A 19,861-nucleotide genomic window follows, 5' to 3' on the forward strand; every position below is an offset into this window, starting at 1 on the left:
CTTTTGAAAGCACGACAACTCAGCCCTTCACTATCAATGACTTTAGAGTCAAACCAGTTTCCACTATTGAATGACCCTAAAAAAGCATGCATCTACATGATCAAGGTAAAGGCATACTGGAATGAAAAGTAGATAGCACAGAGAACACACAAAGCATCATTAAATAGATAGAAATATATTTACATCAGGTACCTACAGGGAAGATCCAACAGAGGATTTAGCTTTCTATACCAGGAAGCCTTCTTAACAACAAAGAGAAGAACAAGATGAATGATTGAAAAAATACAAGTGGTGAGGATGTCTCCTCCACCTCTAGGATCTCACAATCACTCATAAATTCATCTCAAGCTCTCTAACCAACTCCTGCTTCGAGCTCTGGTCTCTACAGATCTTCACACAACAAAATCTCTCAAAACTCTCTGGAACTTGGACCTTTCTCTCTCTAGAAACCCTAGACATGCAAAGCTCTGAATCGCAGTCCAAACTCCCTTCACAAAATCTGATTTCAGGCTTAAATAGGTTGGCTTGTTCGTGCTCGTGCGCTTAGCCCACGTTAGTGATTTTTGGCTTAGCGCGCCTTTCTCGCTTAGCAGATGAACAGAAGCGGTGCGCTTAGTGAATCTGTACAACTCATCTTCTTCTGGATTCTTCCTTGCGCTTAGCCCAGGAGTGTTGCGCTTAGCGGATGCTCGCTAAGCCAACATATTGGCTTAGCGAGAAGGTGAAAAACAACACTTTCCAAAGCTTGCTTAATTAACTTGAAATTAAGAGAAAATGATTATTAAACATACAAAAAGAAAATACTAAGTATTTATTACCTATACTTAACAGAAAATACTTATAACATTACAAAATAACCATAAATTGGGAGAGTTTGATACAATTTATACAAGTTTTATACACAAAAGTTAGTCGTTTTCACCGACTAACTACTCCCCTAAATTTACAGTTTTGCTTGTCCTCTAGCAAAAAGAGAACAGCTCACTTGTCCTCAAGTGACAATGACATGCAGTGACTATGTACAAAGGTGTATGCTACAAAGTGACTGATAGCATGATAAGAGAATGGAGTAAAATGCCCTCATCACTTGTCTTTCACAAGGTGTGCAGTTATCCAAAGAGAAGAATAAAATGTAACCTGAATAGATAGATGAAGTTAGGCATAAGACAAATATCAAGGAAAATAGCTTAAACCACAGTCTCACGGCTACTGTTTCACTCAAGCACAAGTGTTTGAGCTATTCATTGATAAAAACTAGCAAGAGGTCCAATCTTTAAATTTCATCTCATGCCATAAAGTCTGAAATGTATAAACAAAATCAGAAGGACTTTCTCAGGTTTGTAGTGAGGCTTGGCTACAAAAATTCATTGGTTTTTCTAGGATTCAAAGGCTTAGATTCTAAGAGAGCACAAATCCTTGACTTATCCCAATGGTCTTGTATTATACAAGTAGTTTTCTCACTATCTTTTCCTCTCAAGTTGCTTTTGACCTTATTGTAACAACACAATTTTTTTTTTTTACAAACACTTATTTGTTGTGTGTGCTGATGCTTAACCTTTTTCTTTTCATTCTAATTGACTTTCCTCCCCCAAATTTAGAGTAAATTTGCCTTGAACCATATGCTCTTCTAAAATCTAAACAAGGTATCAGGAGATAATTATTTAAGTTCAGGGTTCAAATTTTTTGACAATATCATTCAGCTCAAAAAGGGAGCTTGTGTATGTACAATCATGGCCTTCATTATGTCCTCATTTATACATTTCATTCTAAAATTCAAAGATTCATGCAAAGATTATCACTCACAGCTAGTCGTTCACTCACAGTTTAAGGTCACACTCTTACCGGTTTTAGTTCAAGCTTTTCTTTCACAATCAATCTGTCTACTGACTAACAATTCTAAATGCAAGTTCACATTCTTGTTCTTTCTTTTTCTAACATACACATTTGCTCAAACTCATGATAAGAAACACAAACTCCATCACAATCATGCACTCAATTCAAAATGAAAACATACATCCATTTTTCACAAAAGTATAAAAGTGTTTCACGACCATGTCATCAAAAACAAGTCAAACTGTTCTAAATGCTTCAGAATAAGCATACCAACCATTTATAAATAGAACTTAACAAAAAGGACTTACTATAATAAGACTATAATTAAATAAATAATAAACTAAATGGCACAAAAATGTCCTCAGGAATTTAAAAATCCTGTGATCTGTCTTGAGTATCTTGTGTCTGAACATCCTCCTCATCTATTAAGTGAAGCATAGGGGTAGCTGGAGGAGAGGTGTTCGGAGATAGGATTGGGGTAGTCTGATCCTCAGGAGTGGAGGGGTCTGCTGCCTGTTGAATGGAAGTTGTATCTGCCACTAGTTCTGAAGGCTCGGAAGGGGCCTCAAGAGATTTCTCAGAAGTGGATGCAGCTTCTTGTGTTTCAACTACCCTCTTCCTTCAGATCAGGGGCTTTGGAGTGGAAGTCTCAGATGACTCATCCTCCCTCTGTTGTGGTACCTGAGCGGTGAGACTTTCGGCCTCCCTGTGAAGGGGAGGCTGAGTCCCGGGCCTGGCTACCCATTCATTAAACTGTTCAGCAGAAGGGATAGAGTCTAGAGGTGCTACCAGCTATAAACTTTGTAATAAAAAAATTTGCCCTTGATGTATGCTTCAAGACGTTGAAAGTCTGTAGAAGATGGGGTAGAAAGAGATGCTAAGGTACGTGCTGGAGGAGGAGCTGCAGATGTGGAAGGAGCCTCAATTGGCCTTGCCTTCGCTCTCCTAGCCCCTCTAATAGTAACTATCAGATCAACAGGGTTCCAACAGTTCTTCCTGATATAGGCCAAGTTAATGACCGGACTCAAGTTTTCCAAGACTAGGCTGTCAGAAGCAGCCCCTCTGGACCTACATAGAGCTGTGATAAGAGCAAGGAACCCAAGTCTAAAGGAGTTAGACTGGGCCATAGATGTGATCTGGCCAGAGATGAGAGCTCATACATTCATGTCCAACTGAGAGACTAGGCCAAAAATTAACCTAGCTCTATCTAAAGTCAAATCCGAGGTGTGGGAAGTCGGAGCCAGGTTGGAGTATGAGAGAACACTCCAAACCTGAGCAAGAGTTGTCAGATCTTTCCTGAGGATCTTCCCAGGATGGCCTTCAGCATTTAAAACAAACCCTCGGCCTAGTATACACAAAGCATCCTCAATCTCTCTGATATCAGTAGGCATCCTACAGTATCTGGAGTAAGCGGGTAAGGATTCTCCCTTAGCCAGTACCACAAGTGTCTCCAGGAAGGTGTTGAGGCTGTCTGCATCAATTTTTATCAAGTGGCCTCGGATTCTGACTTGTTTTGGGGAAGGCCCTTCAGGACTGTGGAGGTTGGCGTAGAACTCCTTCACCAAGGCTAAGTCAATGCTGCTGTCAGCTAAATTGGTGAAGCGCTTATGGAAGTTACACCTCTCCAATTCAGCCTTGAACTCATCCAACTCCATATGGTATATTTCTACCTTTCTCTCAGCTAGTATATGTCTTCCTAGCACATTGTCTGTGTATATGGTCCAGGCCTCAAAGGAGTGGAATCTTCTTGTGTCATATTGAGCTGTGGGCCTTGCACCAATGCTCTTTCTTTTTCTGGAAGACATCTACAGACAAAGGAATCAAACATTTGATCAGGACACAGTTATTTAAAATTTTAAAAACTGGAAAATAAAACTGAAAAAGGCACTGGCCGCTTAGCGAGACATGGTCCGCTTAGCTGGTCTTTGTTAAAAAAACACTATCGCTTAGCGACATGTGGAGCCGCTTAGTGGAAGTTGCAGAATTTTTAGATTCTGAAGAATTAGCTTAGCAGGAAAGTGCCTGCTAAGCTGAGCATGTGCTGCAAGGATTTGCGCTAAGCTCCTTAAAGGTTGCGCTTAGCGTCACCAACTCTTCAAAAATTTCACTAAGTGTTGGGAACTTAGTGAGTGAAGCTCGCTTAGCTCAGCAAATGCCACAACCAATTGCGCTTAGCTCCGGAAAGCTCGGCTTAGCGCACGGCTATCAACAAAAAAATTTATTAAGTTACCTGGGCTTATCGATTTAGCCTCGCTTAGCCACAGGTAGTTCATGAAGAGGATGAGTGTTCATCCTCAAAAGATGAACTCGCTTAGCGCGTGATGTGTCATTATTTTCTCCTATTTCTTAACCCTTTTTGTCACCATTTTAATTACTGATTAGCCTTAATTGTCAAATTAATTATGCAGTTTTATCATTTGGGCCTACTTGACTAATTTTGTGTTCTTAATTTAATTTCAGGAGAATTATAAGCAATTGGGCTTGAATCCAGAATTGGGCTTGGACTTGAAGAGAGCAGACAATTTTATTTTATCAAATCTTATCTTATCCAGATTTTATTTCATCTAGATTTTATTTCGTCCAGATTTTATTTCATCCAATCTTATCTTATCTTGTCCAGATTTTATTTTATTTCATTTATGGGCTTGGACTTAAAATAGATTTGTAAGCTTTTGGGCTGAGGACCTATATAACAGCACCAGGGTTTTAGTTTAGGGAGTTTTGGGAGAGGAGAATAATTCTAGGATTTTAAAATTCCAGTTTTTACTGTTCATGCGCACTGTTCACGTAGAATAAAATTTGTTTTCTACAATTTCGTTTCTGCTTCAATCTACAATTTCGTTTCTACTGATTAATGGAAGGCTAAGTCTCCAACGTTGTTTTCTCTTGAGGATCAAGCACAACTCTCTTTGAGGTTTTGTTATTACTATTGAATTCTGATCAGTTTTTCCTTTTCACCAATTACTCTGTATTTGTTGCTATTAATCCATGCATGCTTAGTGCTTGATTAATTGTCTCTGTGCTTAACTTACGTTCATGCTTAATGATCAGTTTCGTTCATGATTAATTGGTGTATGTGTTGCTTTATCACATAATGACAACCTTATGTTAATTTTCGCTTAGTATTTTAATTTAGGGTTAGATTAAGTGGTTGAACTGATTAAGGATAAATTCTCGTAACCTAGGATAAGAGACTTGCTTGTGAATCAAGGGGAAACAACATGTTTTAATTTTGTTATTTATTTATTTCGAATTTGCTTGCGGTTTAATTTACAAAAACAAACAACCCCCCCCCCCCCAATTCTTTATTGTTTTATTACTATCTGTTATGAACGTTTGGTTAACCATTGCTCATTGGGAGACGACCTAGGATCACTTCCTAGATACTGCATTTTTAATGTTTATTTGATTCGGGTACGACCTCGATCAGCGCGGTAAACGTGCTTAACAAGTTCTTCAGATAACGCTTACATACAATGAGTATGGATAAACTCGCTTAGCGCAGCATGCTCGCTTAGCGAGTTCATTGCATTTTCGAGAAAATATAGAAAACACAGTTTGTTTTCTCGCACTTTTCAAGCCTCTAAAAGGCATATCAGACATGCAATGTGTGCGCCATACTGAATTCAGTATACAAGCGTACATAGCCCTAATCTTAAACTAAATCTAACAAAACATAAAAACCCTAAAAATATAAAGCTGCAGTTGAAGTCTTCTACCCTAAAGTTAAGACAAGAAAAAGAGAAAAAGAATCAAGGAACTTACTTGGATGGTGTATGATTGATGCTTCAAAGTCGAAAATGCACAAGGAAAGCACAGATGCAAAATGTGCAATTTTTTTGGAGAGAGAGAATGAAGGGATGAGGTTTCCGTAATTTGGTTAATGTGAGTGAAACTGATGTTACACTCACTTAAGCAGTTTTTTGATACTTTCGCGTAGCAGACCGCTATGCTAAGCGAGCAAGAGAGACGTTTGGTTTCTCAACAAGGCTCACTTAGCGGACCCGTGCGCTTAGCCAACGTTTCAAATTCTAAATCATCATGTTTTTTACACAGAAACTCGGCTTAGGGCGAGGGTGAGTCCGCTTAGCGAGGTTTGCAGATTAGAAAAGTTGTAACTCTCGCTAAGCCAGGCTCTAGCCAGCTTAGCTAAAATGATGCATCTTAAGTACAGAGGAGCATGCACTTAGCTGAGATGAACTCGCTTAGCGCTCACATTGCCGCAATGAATCTCGCTTAGCTGCCATGATTGGCTGATATACTCCTATGTACAGATTATATAGCAAGTTCCAAATGATTTAAATGCATAAAAAGCAAAGATAACAAAAATTAAAACTGGGTTGCCTCCCAGGAAGCGCTTCTTTAACGTCATTAGCTTGACGCTTTTACCTCACTGGGTGATCTTATGTTTTGGTTCCTACTTTCAGAACCTCTTGACCTCCTTCCATTACCTATAAGCAAACATTGTGTTCTGGAGCAGGCTTGTCTTCAACAAATAAATCAAAATCAATTTTCTGATCTTCAAAACCTAGCTCCAGCTTCCTCTTCCCCATATCAACTATGCAGCTTACGGTCAACATATATGGCCTTCCCAATATTACAGGGATGTCAATATCTTCAGAGATATTCATTACCACAAAGTCTGCCAGGAAGATAAAATGTTTTACTCTGCCCAAAACATCTTCAATTACTCCATATGGCCTGGTTCCTACTTTCAGAACCTCTTGACCTCCTTCCATTACCTATAAGCAAACATTGTGTTCTGGAGCAGGCTTGTCTTCAACAAATAAATCAAAATCAATTTTCTGATCTTCAAAACCTAGCTCCAGCTTCCTCTTCCCCATATCAACTATGCAGCTTACGGTCAACATATATGGCCTTCCCAATATTACAGGGATGTCAATATCTTCAGAGATATTCATTACCACAAAGTCTGCCAGGAAGATAAAATGTTTTACTCTGCCCAAAACATCTTCAATTACTCCATATGGCCTGGTAATGGAGCGGTCAACTAATTGTAAAGTCATTCGAGTGGGCATTATTTCAAACTCTCCCAATCTTCTTGATGTGAATCTTACGGGGCGGATCGCTTGATACAGGCTACGAAGATTTGGATGACGCCACTTCCGGTGAAGGAAGATAAGTCAGGGTAGACGCCACTTCCAATGAAGGAAGATAAGTCTGGGTAGACGCCACTTCCAGTGAAGGAAGATAAGTCTGGGTAGACGCCACTTCCGGTTAAGGAAGATAAGTCTGGGTAGACGCCACAAGGATTACCTTGATAAGTCTGATAATTGGTTCAACAAGGAACCCAGAGAGAAACTCTCACCCAAATTTTATGAAAATGCCAAAAGTTTTTTTTATTCAAAACAAAAACCAATACTTATAGTGTATCTGAACTAAAAGATAAAAATAGACATGGGCCTTCTAAATAGTTTGGGCCAAAATTACAATAAATAAAAATTATAACTAAAAAATATATTTAACTTGGGCCTTCAGCAACAATTAATAGTCTTGATAGTGTCTCTGCCTCTGGGCCTTCATCCTTCTCCACTTGGGCCTTCATCCTTCTCCACTCGGGGCTTTATCCTTCTCCACTTGGGCCTTTGCCCTTCTCCACTTGGGCCTTTAGCCTGTATTTGGCCAATTTCAGGATTCTCATCATTCCCTCCTTCTTGGAAAACATTTGTCCTCAAATGTTCAGGATCATCACCGGGTTCAAGTACCACTTCCTTCCTTTTCTTGTGGGCTTGCTTGACATAGCTTTCATTCTTCTTTGCAATTTGCACCTTCACTTGGTCATACAATCTTTTCACATACTCAACTTTGGCATGTGCATCCTTACGTTGAGTCTCTTGGGGATTGCTTTTGTAAGTTGGCCTGTTAGGCAATGAAGCTCCGGGGAGGAGATCAACTTGATGTTCTATGCCTCTTGAAGGTGGTAGTCCATGAGGAATCTCCTTAGGAAAGACATTTTTAAATTCCTGCAATAATGGTTGAACACTAGGAGAAATAGAAATAGTAAACTCATTAGAATTATCAGTAGAAATTTTACTGTCTTTGCAATACTGTAGATTGAGTGGTTCATGAGCAGGTAACACTTTCGTCACTTCACTCGCCTCTGCAAAATAATTAAATTTTCTCTCATGTGTATCACTCTGCACATGGAGAGTGGCATCAAATTGATACTGGCTCCCAGGTCAATAAAAGCTTTTCCCACATTGACTTCTCCAATTGAACAAGGAATCGTTACACTCCCAGGATCTTTATGCTTGGGTGGAAGGATCTTCTGGATCACAGCACTGCAATTTCCTTCCACTATAATGTTTTCCTTATGAATATATTTGTGCTTCCTTGTTAACATATCTTTCAAAAATTTAGAGTAGAGTGGCATCTGCTGCAATGCTTCTCTGAAGGGCATGGTTATTTCTAGTTTCCAGAAAATATCTAAAAATCTCGCTAGATGCGATCTTTTTCTTTCTTGGAAGGTACCATAGGATACGGTACTTCCACACCTTCATCCACAGCTTTTCCACTCCTACTCTTCTTTGCAGTCATATTATTTTTTTCTTCTTTTTCATTTTTTTTTCATTTTCTATTTCTTTTTCTTGGTCCTTCAATTCTTTATTCTTGACCATTATTTGTTCCTCCTTTTCTTGATTACTTTCACCTCTCACCTTATTTTTCTTGCCATCAGTACTTTTCTTGTCAGCAGTTTTCTTCTTATGCACAACACTATCCTCATCCTTAACCTCCATAAACCTTTTACTCCTTGTCATCACAGTTTTGCATTCCTCGTTGGGATTTTATTCTATATTTGCCACAAAACTGTTGGATGACTTGTCAGCTATCTGCTTGGCTAGTTGTCCCACCTGGACCTCAAGGTTCTTCAATGCTGACTCAGTGCTTTTATGATTTGACATTGTTACCTGCATAAACTGAGTCAAGGTCTCCTCCAGCTTAGTAGTTCTCTGGAATATGTTAGGTCCTTGTTGGATTGGCCTGTTTGAAGGCCTACTCTAGTCTTTGTTAAACTGATTGCCAGGGTGTGTCCTCCACTGTCCTTGTTGATTACATGGACCCTACTGGAAGCCTGAAAATCCTCATTAAGTATACCCTTGTCGCTGTTGATTTCCCATATAATGAATTTCTTGAGTGTTTTCTTCAGTGGGAGTACATTGGCCTGTTTCATGAGCCTCACCACAGATGGTACAACCTGTAACCTGCAAAACAGAAGAGTGTGTAGGTTGACCCATAGACAACTTAGTTGGAAGCTTACCAAGTGTTTCTGTTAAAATTTCCAATTGCTTAGAAAACAACTTGTTGTGTGCCAATAACGCGTCATGTGATGATAGCTCTATCGAGCTTTTCTTCGTGGGTTGGTGGGTTCTGTCTCGTAGAATGGCATGATCACTGGCTGACATATTCTCAATTAGCTTTGTTGCTTCTTCTGGGGTCTTTAGTTTTATCTTTCCCCCTGAAGAAGCATCTAACAGTTGTTTGGTTTGTGGTCTAAGCCCATCTATAAAAATATTCAATCGGATTGGCTCAGAAAACCCACGAGTGGGAGTTTCAACAACTTCTTCCCAGGTTTTCAGATTGTTTCCCTTGAATGAGTGGAGCCACCTCTTGGCTTCTCCTGCCAATGAGAATGAGAAAAGGCTGAGCCTAATAGCTTCGTCTGGTACATCGGTAATCTTAACAGTGTTACATATTTCAATGAATGTTGCCAAGTGTGCATAGGGGTCTTCATTAGGTAATCCTTCAAATAAGTTCCCCTGTATTACATGAATTAAGGAATATGGATAGTTGATGTTGTTAGCTTGCACTTCAGGACGTGCAATGCTGGTAAAAAATTGTGGTACAGAACTACTTGAATAATCCTCAAGGGTAATCCTCTGGTCATGCTCTTCTGCCATGGTAGTGGCTTCAGGTAATTGAGAGGCAGATTCCCTTGATGATGGCGAATCAAGTGATAATAAGTCGGAGAAATGCGTCTCCTCCTCAAGAATGGATGCAATTATTCTGTCTTGCAGAAGTTTCCTTCTCCTTTCGGCCCTGTTCCTTTGCAATGTAGCTTCAATTTCTAAGTCCAAAGGAACTAAATTGCCTGTGGGAGATCTATGCATATGCAATACTAACAAAACAACGATTTTCCAGTTAAACAAAAGAAGACAAATGGAAATTATGAACGAATATTCACAAAAAAAACAATCAAAGAATAACAAATAAAGAATAGACACCTAAAAACGAGCTAACTTCCCAAATAAAAAGAAGTTCCCCGGCAACGGCGCCAAGAACTTGTTCGGCTTTTGGCAAGTGCACCGAACCGCACAAGTAGTATAAAACGGTAAGAACCGAGTATCGAACACTCGGGGAACTTGTGTTATTTGGTAAGCTATTTCAGCAAATAGGAATCTATTGTGTAAAAATAAGTGTGAATATGAACAAGTGTATAAACTATCTGTGCAAAAAGAATGAAAATCACGCGAGAGAAATGATGTGTAAAAACAAGTAGAGTACACGTTGGTCTTCCTAATAGGTGCCTGATGCGAAAATGATATTCTCTATCTAACAATGCTCATGTGCTCTTATGGTGTCTCCTGAGATACTAAACCCTGATTTCTCATGATAGTTTACCCTAATCCTGATCAAGCCTCGTCCGAAGATTCCTCTTGTAAGACTAAACTCAACCAGGACCACATTAAGACACACATACTCAACTAACTTATCGCACCCCGATTCCTTTTGAAAGCACGACAACTCAGCCCTTCACTATCAATGACTTTAGAGTCAAACCAGTTTCCACTGTTGAATGACGCTAACAAAGCATGCATCTACATGATCAAGGTAAAGGCATACTGGAATGAAAAGCAGATAGCATAGAGAACACACAAAACATAGATAGAAATATATTTACATCAGGTACCTATAGGGAAGCTCGAACAGAGGATTTTGCTTTCAATACCAGGAAGCCTTCTTAACAACAAAGAGAAGAACAAGATGAAAGATTGAAAAAATACAAGTGGTGAGGATTTCTCCTCCACCTCTAGGATCTCACAATCACTCACAAATTCATCTCAAGCTCTCTAACCGGCTCCTGCTTTGAGCTCTGGTCTCTGCAGATCTTCACACAACAAAATCTCTCAAAAATCTCTGGACTTGGACCTCTCTCTCTAGAAATCCTCGACATGCAAAGCTCTGAATCCCAGTCCAAACTCCCTTCACAAAATCTGATGTCAGGCTTAAATAGGTGGCCTTGTTCGTGCTCGTGCGCTTAGCACACGTATGGACCGCTTAGCGCATATTAGTGATTTTTGGCTTAGCGCGCCTTTGTCGCTTAGCGGATGAACTGAAGCGGTGCGCTTAGAGGGATGAAGCGGTACACTTAGCGAATCTGTACAGCTCATCTTCTTCTGGATTCTTCCTCCTGCTTAGTCCAGGAGTGTTGCGCTTAGCGGATGCTCGCTAGGCCAGCATATTGGCTTAGCGAGAAGGTGAAAAACAACACTTTCCAAAGCTTGCCTAATTAACCTGAAATTGAGAGAAAATGATTATTAAACACACAAAATGAAAATACTAAGTATTTATTACCTATACTTAACAGAAAATACTTATAACATTACAAAATAGCCATAAATTGGGAGAGTTTGATACAATTTATACAAGTTTTATACACAAAAGTTAGTCGTTTTCACCAACTAACAATTAGCATCAAAGTCGCGCGCTAAGAATGGGATCAGTGGGCTAAGCGCAGCAGGTGCCTTCAGCTAGACTAAGCTCGAGACTGGCGCTAAGCCTAATTTCACTTACTCACACTAAGCGCGAGGGTGGCGCTAAGTGCACCGTTGTGATTTCAGAGCCTTGTTAAAGCCCGTCTTGTGCATAATCAGGGTAGAACTTTCTACAGCTTTTACACACCTTTTAGGAGAGCATGCAGAACGGCCAGGGCATAGAATTCGAGAGCAGCCATGGGTCTATTTGGGGAAAAGAGCCCTAGAAGCAGAAAAGAGGAGCAGCTTGTGCATTAAAGCCTAGGTTTTTTCATTTGAGAGAGATTATTGAGTAGAGAGTGAGTGTGAGATGCTGAGAAGAAGAGGAGGAATCCCCCTTCTTGTGTAAGGAACTATCATTCTCTGCTTTTAATCACATTTATTGTTAGGGTTTCTTTGTAATGGGTGGCTAAACACCCTAGTTGGGGATTTCTAATGAACAGCTAATGTAAATACCTAATATCTAATTGATTATGTTTTATGTGTTCAATGCTTCCTTCAATGCTTAATGTTTGTATGCTTTTGGTCTGATCACCCATTTGTGTGCACAGTTAGGTGACTTTAGCATTGGGAAATGTACTGTTGCCTTAGAACTTGATTGAAGCAGGATTGAAACTTAGCCTTACATAAGGGATCTGCGGGTTAAGTTTTGGTTTTAATTATGTTGTTACAATAATGCTGTTTAGTTTAGGCCTAGTCTTACATGAGGGATCTGCGGACGAAGCTTAGGCTAAATTTTGGCTAAACTTTAGTAAGCTACTTGAGCTGAGTCTAGTCTTACATGAGGGATCTACAGACGAAACTCAGTTTAAGTTAGTCTAAACCTAAGAGGGCTATCTAAATAGAATGTAGTCTTAAATGAGGGATCTGCGGACGAAGCTTGGATATTTAGCCTAACGAGGGATCGAGGGTTTACCAATTTAGGCTATAGCAGGGAACACAAGAGCATGATTGATTAGAGAAATATATTTCTATGCATCAGCTTGTTTGTTAGAAAGACCCAACATATCTACCTACTGCTGCCATTTTATTTACCTTGCATTTTATAGTTTTTAGCATACAAGTTTAGTTTAAATTTTGTTTGAAATGATCACATATACATGTTCGGATGCAATCCTCCCTAGGAAGGGACCAATCACTAGAACCATGAGCAAGAGGCTCCAAGAAGATTGGGCTAGAGCTGCTGAAGAAGGCCCTAGGGTTCTCATGAACCTTAGGGTAGATTTCTGAGCCCATGGGCCAAGGTTGGGTCCAATTAACTTTGTACATACTAGAATAGGATGTCATTATATTTGGTCCTTGTATTTAGGGCTCCATATTGTAGGTAGGGTACCCTAGAAATATAGGATTTTTCAGTCCTTGTATTTTTGGGCACCTAGACTAGTTTTTGTATTAGGGGTAGTTTTGTAATTTCACATGCACTAAGTGGATATTTGATGTGTGTGGTTGGAAATAAATTTAATTGAATTGGTAGAAGCCCAATCGAATTAAATTTTAGAGGGGGAGGTGAGCATTTGCTTACTACACCCCATTGCCACATCATATAGTCACACTTTGTGCATGTCCTTCATGCTTTTCATGCCTCATGACACCTAAGCACTCTTAGTGGAGAATCTTGGAATTGATCTTGGATTAGTGGGCTGAACCATAACTAAAATTCACTAATCATAATTAGTGAAATTTTGGCTCCAAAGTTTGGCTCCACAAATTCAATTTCAAATTCAAGTGAAATTTGAATTTCCCTCCAATATTGTGTGACACTTAGGCTATAAATAGAGGTCATGTGTGTGCATTTTTTTCAACTTTGATCATTTGAATATTAACTTCAGATTTCAGAGCTCTTTTTGAGCACAAAATTTCGTGCTCTTCTCTCCCTCTCCCTTCATTCATCTCCTTCTTCCTCCAAGCTCTTATCCATGGCCTCCTATGGTGGTGAGCTTCTTCTAGACTCATCTTCTCCTTGAAGTGGCGTCTCCTCTCTCTCTTCCTTCTCCATTCCGCTGCCATTTATCTTCCAAGAAGCATAGGAATCCATTGATGAAGAAGATCCTAGGCCTACAAGCTCCAATGGAGCTTGCATCATGTTCTCTCAACAATGCTTCGATTTTGAACTCAATTCACGCTAACATTAGTTCCCTGTGTTCGATACTCGGATTCATCCATTTTAATTTTAAATACTTAACGACCCGATGCGCTTTCCGATGAAAAATCCCCATTGAAAATTTCCTTGAGACATAAATGCACAAAAAGTAACTGCAATGGGGGGTCATCAATAACATAATTAGAGAAATCTCAAAGGGTGTCTCCACTCGTTTTAGACTCAGGGTTTTGTGTAACAAAATGGCTTTTGTTTCTCTGGTTGAACCAGGAAACATTGATGAAGCTTTGTGTGATGAACATTGGTTAATGGTAATGCATGAAGAGCTAAATTAGTTTAAGAGAAATGAAGTGTAGGACTAAGTTCCTAAATGAACCTCTCATAAGTCAATTAGAACCAAGTCGATGCTTCAAAATAAACTTGACGAATTTGGAATCATACTGAGGAATAAAGCAAGATTGGTTGCAAAAAGTTACAACCAAGAAGAAAGAATTGACTATGATGAAACCTACGCTCCAGTTGCAAGGTTAGAAGCCATAAGAATACTACTTGCATTTGCATTTATAATGGATTTCAGACTTTTTCATATGGATGTGAAGAGTGCCTTCCTCAATGGTCTCATTGAAGAAGTGTATGTAGATCAACCACTAGGATTTGTGGACTACGAACATCCCAACCATGTCTACAGACTGAAAAGGGCTCTGTATGGTTTGAAACAAGCACCAAGGTCATGGTATGATAGATTGAGTAGCTTTCTAATTGAGCAATCTTTCACTAGAGGCCAAGTTGAGAAAACATTGTTTATTAAGAAAGTAAATAGTGAGTTGTTAATTATTCAAATATATGTTAATGATATTATATTTTGTGTTGCTAATGAAATTTTGTGTAAGGAATTTTCAAGTTATATGCAGAAAGAATTTGAGATGTATATGATGGAAGAACTAAACTTCTTTCTTGGACTCCAGATTAAGCAGATGAAACATGGAATCTTCCTTAGTCAAACCAAATACTGTATAGAACAAATTAAGAAATTCGGTATGGAAAAATGCAAAGAAGTATCTACTCCAATGGAAACTTCAAGAAAGAGTCAAGATATATAGGTATGATTGGATCACTTCTCTACCTAACTACAAGTAGATCGGATATCATGCTAAGTGTTTTCTTATGTGTAAGATATCAGGCGAATCCTAAGGAATCTCACTTAACAGCCGTTAAAAGGACCATTAAATACCTTAAGGGTACAACCAATGTAGGTTTGTGGTATCCCAAAGGTACCTCCTTAAATCTAACAGGCTTTTCAGACTCTGATTTTGCAGGTTTCAAGGACCATTAAATACCTTATGGGTACAACCAATGTAGGTTTGTGGTATCCCAAAGGTACCTCCTTAAATCTAACAGACTTTTTAGACTCTGATTTTGCAGGTTTCAAATTAGATAGAAAAAGCACAAGTAGGGCATGCCACCTATTAGGAAGCTCTCTAGTGTCTTGGAATTGCAAAAAACAAGCTTGTGTAGTACTTTCCACTGCAGAAGCTGAGTATATAGCAGTTGGAAGTTGTTGTGCTCAATGTCTCTAGATGAAGCATCAACTTGAAGACTTTGGAGTAAACCTTGATCACTTTCCTCTAAAATGTGACAACACAAGTGTGATCAATCTAACTAAAAATCTTGTCATGCATTATAGGACTACACATAGAAATAAGGCATCATTTTCATAGAGATCATGTGTTAAAAGGTGATTGTTGCATTGAGTTCATAGACAGTGAGCATCAACTAGCAGGCATTTTCCCTAAATCACTTGCTAGAGATAGGTTCTTCTTCATTAGAAATGAACTAGGCATATTAGATGGATCTAGCATAGAATGACATTTTGGTTTAATGCATATTGTTTGTTGCATATTGCTATTCATATCACTTGTTTTTCTTGATGTGTCTTAGTTTGTTGATTTGTGTGTTCATTCATTACTTACCCGTTGAAGATCGAAGAACGATGAAGAACGTCGAAGAACGGTCGAAACCTTCGCGAAATTCCTTACGGAAACGTTTCGGAAGCGCCTCGGCTTAGATTTTCTTCACGAAAACAATTTTTCCAAGCAAATTCGAAAGAGAGAGAAGTGCCTAAGGGGCTGAACCCTTTTTCACTTCACTTCTCCCCCTATTTATAGAAAATTGGGGGAGAAGCTTGCCACCCAGCTCGCCCAGGCGAGCAGGGTTGCTACCTCCAGAAGCAACAGCCTTCTGGAGGAATCTTCTGGAGGGCCCAAGTGGGCTTGGTTGCTATTTGCACCCCCATTTTTACTAAGTACACCCCCTGCCTTTTTTTGGTGATTCTTTTTTCGTAAAGTTACGGAAACTTACGAATTTCGTAACGATACTTGTTTTCTTTCCGTAATGTTACGGAACCTTGTGGATTACATAATCATCCCCTTTTTGACTTACGGAATGTTACGGAACCTCACTAATTGTGCAGCGATGCTTCCATTTGATTTCCGGTGTGTCACGGAACCTTACGGATTGTGCATCAATATTTTCTTTTGTTTTCCGGCACGTCCTGGAATTTTACAAATTGCCTAATGATGGGTGCCAAGCACCTTACAAGGACCAAACAAAAGTCGCATGTCATCAAGCAAAGGTCCCCGGACGAAATTAGGGTATGACAGTTGCCCCTCTTTACTTGTCTTTTATTGGAGATAAAAGGAAAGTAAAGATAAGACACTAATTTCGTTCCTCTCGGTTGACGAGAGTCGCGGGTGACCATAAAATTTCCGCATGCAAATGACTTGTTGTTCCCGGGGGAACAAAAGGTGCAGAAGACGATGTCAGTCTCTGCATGCTATCAAGCGTTCTGTCTTACAGATAGCAAAAGAATGTTTATACGGATAACCACTCAGGTATTTCCGCCCGTCAACGTGACTCAAAAGTTAGTATGACAGATATTGTAAGTGCGGAAGATGATGTAAATCTTCGCGTGTCAACAGGCTTGTCGGCCGCGATTGACGAAGGGTGCAGAATGACCATAATTTGTCTCCGCATGTCATCGGGCCCGCCGCCTCTGGATGACAAAAGGGTGCAGAATGACCATAATTTGTATCTGCGTACCATCGGACACGACTGTGGCTGAATGGCAAAGGGGTGCGGAATGACCATAATTTGTCTCCGCATGTCATCGGGCCCGCCGCCTCTGGATGACAAAAGGGTGCAGAATGACCATAATTTGTCTCTGCGTGCCATCGGACACGACTGTGTCTGAATGGCAAAGGGGTGCGGAATGACCATAATTTGTCTCTGCATGTCATCGGGTCCGCCGCCTCTAGATGACAAAAGGGTGCAGAATGACCATAATTTGTCTCTGCGTGCCATCGGACACGACTATGTCTGAATGGCAAAGGGGTGCGGAATGACCATAATTTGTCTCCGCATGTCATCGGGTCCGCCGCCTCTAGATGACAAAAGGGTGCAGAATGACCATAATTTGTCTCTGCGTGCCATCGGACACGACTGTGTCTGAATGGCAAAGGGGTGCGGAATGACCATAATTTGTCTCTGCATGTCATCGGGCCCGCCGCCTCTGGATGACAAAAGGGTGCAGAATGACCATAATTTGTCTCTGCGTGCCATCGGACACGACTGTGTCTGAATGGCAAAGGGGTGCGGAATGACCATAATTTATCTCCGCATGTCATCGGGCCCGCCGCCTCTGGATGAAAAAAGGGTGCAGAATGACCATAATTTGTCTCTGTGTGCCATTGGACACGACTGTGTCTGAATGGCAAAGGGGTGCGGAATGACCATAATTTGTCTCCGCATGTCATCGGGCCCGCCGCCTTTGGATGACAAAAGGGTGCAGAATGACCATAATTTGTCTCTGCGTGCCATCGGACACGACTGTGTCTGTATGGCAAAGGGGTGCGGAATGACCATAATTTGTCTCCGCATGTCATCGGGCCCGCCGCCTCTGGATGACAAAAGGGTGTAGAATGACCATAATTTGTCTCTGCGTGCCATCGGACACGACTGTGTCTGAATGGCAAAGGGGTGCGAAATGACCATAATTTGTCTCTGCATGTCATCGGGTCCGCCGCCTCTAGATGACAAAAGGGTGCAGAATGACCATAATTTGTCTCTGCGTGCCATCGGACACGACTATGTCTGAATGGCAAAGGGGTGCGGAATGACCATAATTTGTCTCCGCATGTCATCGGGTCCGCCGCCTCTAGATGACAAAAGGGTGCAGAATGACCATAATTTGTCTCTGCGTGCCATCGGACACGACTGTGTCTGAATGGCAAAGGGGTGCGGAATGACCATAATTTGTCTCTGCATGTCATCGGGCCCGCCGCCTCTGGATGACGAAAGGGTGCAGAATGACCATAATTTGTCTCTGCGTGCCATCGGACACGACTATGTCTGAATGGCAAAGGGGTGCGGAATGACCATAATTTGTCTCCGCATGTCATCGGGCCCGCCGCCTCTGGATGAAAAAAGGGTGCAGAATGACCATAATTTGTCTCTGCATGTCTCATGACCTCAGGGTCAGTACGACAGATCTTGTGGGGCGGCCGACAAAAGCAAGGCTCTTGCTCCTATGTATCCTCCAATGAGGAACTCAGACCTACGTAGTTCTTGATAACTTGTGAGACTAGAAATAGTCTCAGTGTTTTCTTCGCTAAAATGCGAACGTGCTTTAGTAAAGAGATAAAACTTCCAACTAATCAGATCAACATATGCTTTTCGGACAAAAACAATGTGTCTATTGGGGAAGGAGAATCTGCTGATGAAAACCCCCCATAACCATGAATGAGATTTTGGATGTTAGCATTTCGTTTCTAAATGACCATTTAGAGGAAACACTGGGTTCGACAAAAATAGAAGAAATCCACTCAAAGTGTATCAATCTCGCACAGGTAAGTGTTTTATCCTAATTCCGAACCATAGATATGTCACGACTTGACTTTGCAAATCATTTCCTATCAAATCAAAGATTACATGCGTGATCATGGATCAATAGGACTTCCCTTGGGAGTGGGTTCTTTTGGTGGGTTTTTCGGCTTTTGAGTTTTTGGCTTTTTCCTTTTCTGTTTTTGTTTGACGCGAGGCGAGCAAGTCACCGACGCACAGGATTTTGGTTGGCAATCAAAGGGGGAAGACCACTTCAGGTTGTGGTTTCCTTTCCTTCCTTTTGTTCATTTGGTGACAATTCTGTATTGTTCAGATATTGTCTGGTCCAATGACCTTTCTTGACATTTCTTCTGTTTTCTTTCGATCCTTGATCAGGAGCTTTCTTTCCTTCTTCTTCTTCCTTTTTTACTTTCTCCCATTCTTTGATTGGGAATTTTCTTTCTTTTCTTTTTGCTTTCTCTTTGATTGGAAATTTCCCTTTCTTCTCTTTTTTTTTGCTTTCTCTTTGATTGGAAATTTCCTTCTTTTCTTTTTTGCTTCTGAGGGTAAGGATTGACATTCTCACCCTGGGTCAAGGTTTATGGTGAGTCAGGATTTTGGCTCAAGGCTTGTAGAATGGCTAGACATGATACATGTCGGGGTTTGGTTTGGCTCAAGGATAAAAGGGATGCCCCACATTATTTCCATGACACAAATGCAAAAATGATGATTTGGAAATTTTATGCAAAACTGGTCATGCATGCACATATGCGGACACTCAAGTGTCAAATTTTTATGGTCATGTGATGCTAGGGCTCAGGATTCATTTCCTCTATTTTAAATCAACCCAATGTTTCCAAAATATGTTCTTTTATCAATTTGTGCATTCATCCGAGTCCATTTCGGGCGTCCGGGAAAAATTTCACAGCATTCACCCTTCAGGTGTACACACATTTTTTCAAAAACTAGTTATGATCAGTGATTATTTTTCAAAGAAGAGTTGGAAGTCATCTCTTTTCGAAAGCATGTTGGTTTTTTCAGCTAGACAACTTATTTTTTTCTTTTTTCCTCTCTTTTTTTCTTCTTTTTTTGTTTATTTCTTTTTCTTGTTTGTTTTTTTTGTTTTTTTCCCATTTTTTTCCATGAGGTATTCTGCTACCTAAACATGTGTATATTTTTGTGAGGTATTTTTGCTATATACATGCATATCCAAGGTATCTTGCTACCTAAACATACATATATATTTTGTGAGGTGGTTGTTTGCTACCTAAATTACATA

The sequence above is a fragment of the Glycine max genome, chromosome 3, assembly GCF_000004515.6.
Source record: "Glycine max cultivar Williams 82 chromosome 3, Glycine_max_v4.0, whole genome shotgun sequence".
In the NCBI taxonomy this organism is placed as follows: domain Eukaryota; kingdom Viridiplantae; phylum Streptophyta; class Magnoliopsida; order Fabales; family Fabaceae; genus Glycine; species Glycine max.